Raw genomic sequence first — 3123 nt, 5'->3', positions numbered from 1 at the left:
GGTCCTATTTCAGCTCCCGTGGAAAATAAGTGAATCAACGGTGGACAGAGAATCCTGGCATAAGGGTCTGATGCAGTAGACCCCTATGGTGTGTCCCAGCAATCAAATTAAATCTCCTTTCTGAGAGTAGCTGTCACTTACCCTGACACGACTGGATATTTCCTCTTTGTGTGGATTCTGCTCTTCTGGAAGGCGGATGACAACATGGAAATTTCTGTGTCACCTTTGCAGGACAGCAATGTCCGTGGAGGCATTTTTGTGCTTGGTTCAGTGATTCAGTGATGCTCCTGGAGACTGGGATGAGCACCAGGATCAGATGAATCGTGAGTCTCTGAGAGGCAGCTGCGGTTCTTAAAGGACACCCTTTTACTTGGATGGGCAGGAAATTGGGTCATCTGAGTTGACACTTGAAGTGGCATATCTTCAGTGCTGGCGCATCGACCCTTTTTAGGATGCTTTTAAACCTTCTATCCTTGTTGCCTTAACCTTCGTGGCCTGGTAGAGAAGGGCACCTGCACTGGAATGGAAATGCCTCCTGGGAATATGGTGGAAATGAAGTTCCTGAGGTGGAGGCCCCCAAGTCCTGGGACTGACCTGTGGCTCCTCCCCTGGCTTCTCACTCTTCTACAGACCCACACCATTGGACGACCCATGTCTTCTGGCTGGAAAGCTGTCCTCCCCACCCAGCTGTTGAAGCCCTGCATGCCGAGGCCAGGGGAAGGTGTATGTGAGAATAAAGTGACCAGATGCCCAGCTGTCACTTCGGATGCTCTTCAGCCAGAGCCAAGGTGTCACACAATGGGAAGGCTCCTATTTGGATTGTTTTGCTGCCAGAACCTCAGCTTGCTTTCTATTTATCACCAGCCTGGCCTCCCTCTAAAACACCAAGGTGTCCTCAGCGGGTGATTCAGGACCATCTTCAGAAATCAAGTTTCACAAGCATTGTGCACAAACTCGGTTTCTAAATCCCTGGTCATGGAAGTAGGCCATCTTTGCCCAGTGAACTGAGTAAATCCCCCTGCTAAAAGAAAAATGTTAGGCACATTAAACTTAACGGAATTTAATTAAGCAAAGAAAGATTCACAAATCAGATGGTCCTCAGTACCACAGTGATTGTGGCACTGCAGCCTATGCAGGGGATGACAGCGTTCACGGACAGAAGACAAAAGTAAGGGGCAGAGAGGGTACCCCTGGACGTAGCCAGCAAGGGCCTTTCTTAACACGGTCTCATCAGCTGGCCAAGGGATGAGACTGGATGCTATTGCTTATTACACCAGTAAACACCCAGTTAGTCTCAGCTAGTTGACCTGCTAGATTAGGTTGAAGTTCAGTATGAAGGACTCAATCATGCAGGCCTCGGCAGGCTGAATTTGCTTAATTTAACACCGGTGTTCACTTTGCCTCTGGAAGTGGAACTTAGTGGAACTTAAGCCTTAGAAGATCTTCAAATGCCCTCCTACCTCAGGACGTGTTTAGTCATCTTCGATTTTTCCTTCACCCTCTGGTCCCATCTTCCGTCTGGTCCAGGAGACCTGTATCCACGATGATGATGAGTCAGATTCATCATAATCGCAGGCCGGAACAGCCCTGCTGCTTTGCTGCAGCTCTCCCTGCCACATGCCCACTGCCACGGCCCTCTCTGTAGCCTGTCCTCTCCCCGTGCCCAGCCAGCACCCTCCTTTCCCTGCATCCTCACTCAGGACTGGTATGTGGGCAAGGCGTAGGCTCAGCCCTTTGCTGACCACTGGAGGGCCCATCATGCTCAGTTCTCGGGATGGTCACATGCCAGGTAGGAGGACCTGTCCCTCCTCTTTGAGGGTAGTGAATAGGACATTGCTCCTGGCTTGCTCTGCCCCCATCCCGGTACAGCAATGTGTGGGGATTATTGGTTTTAATCCTCCCCAGCCCATAGGTAGGTTCAGACCACATCACGCCACAGGAAAGGAAGCTGAAACACATGTGGGTTATTAAGCAATTAGAGTTGCAATGGAAGCCCTCACTCCAGGGCTTGGCTGGGGTTATAAAAATCACTACACCATGTGAAAACGATTGGCAAAAGACCATTCCCAGAGGTCGTTAGCTGGTAAGGGCCTTTCCGCCAGGGACTGTTTGGGGACTGGCCATCGGCTCACTGGGGAGCTATGGAAGACTGTTTGCAAGTGCCCAGGAGGTGGGAAATTACCCAGTCTAACGGCAGAGCTCAGAGTACACTGAAGTCCACTTGGGTCAGAAAAGATGCACCACACACACTGAGCTTTGTTGGGTGATGAGTTTGTAGGCTTCCCACGACCACAGCAGAATGCCTGGGGGCATCAGACTGAAGGGGCAGAGGTTTATTCTGGCTTGAGGATTCAGTCCATGGTGGGTTGGCTCCATTGTTTCTGGGCCTGTGGTGAGCAGAACATCAGGGTGGGGACAGCAGGGTGGACCTAAGCTGCTCACCTCATGGTGGCCAAGGAGGAAGGAGAAAGGGGGAGTAAGGGGGTGGGTAGGAGTCCAAATATACCCTTCCAGGGCACAGCATAGTGACTGACTTCCTCTCAACAGGCCCTACTTCTTAAATTTCCTCCAGCTCCAACAGTGCCACCAGCTGGGGACCAAGCCTCCAGCATATGAGCCTTTGGTGGACATTCTAGATCCAGACTATAACAGACTCCAGGGTGAGCACATCAATTGTCACTTTTTAAATACCTCTCTGGACTGGGACTTTGATAATGCTTCCTTCCTAAGACTCCTGATTATCCAACTTCATCTCCCTTTGGACAACACTCCTTCTGAAACCCGAGTTCAGTTCCTTTTCCATTCCTGAACTCAGATCCCAAACACAGTTCCCACCCTCCCTTGTACAATGGTGTGCAAGCTTGCGTGAGAAGCCCCATACCTGTGGCCATTTCTCCACTTGTAGTTTTCACCATGTTTCATGCCTGGCTTTACCAGCACCAGTACTGAAGTTCACTCACAACACCTCCACATCCCTTAAACCTGCTGTGATGTGGCTCTCAGGGGGAACCAGCACACAGGCAGTCTATATTGGGTTCACTCCTGATTGAATCTTCCTGGAGTAATGAGCTCCAATACCTGAGTGCAACTTGGGGAAGTGTGAAAGTGGGAAGCCACTGGGTC

Source organism: Marmota marmota, unplaced genomic scaffold, assembly GCF_001458135.2.
Source record: "Marmota marmota marmota unplaced genomic scaffold, marMar, whole genome shotgun sequence".
NCBI lineage: Eukaryota > Metazoa > Chordata > Mammalia > Rodentia > Sciuridae > Marmota > Marmota marmota.
Note: the sequence above shows the minus strand (reverse complement) of the source record.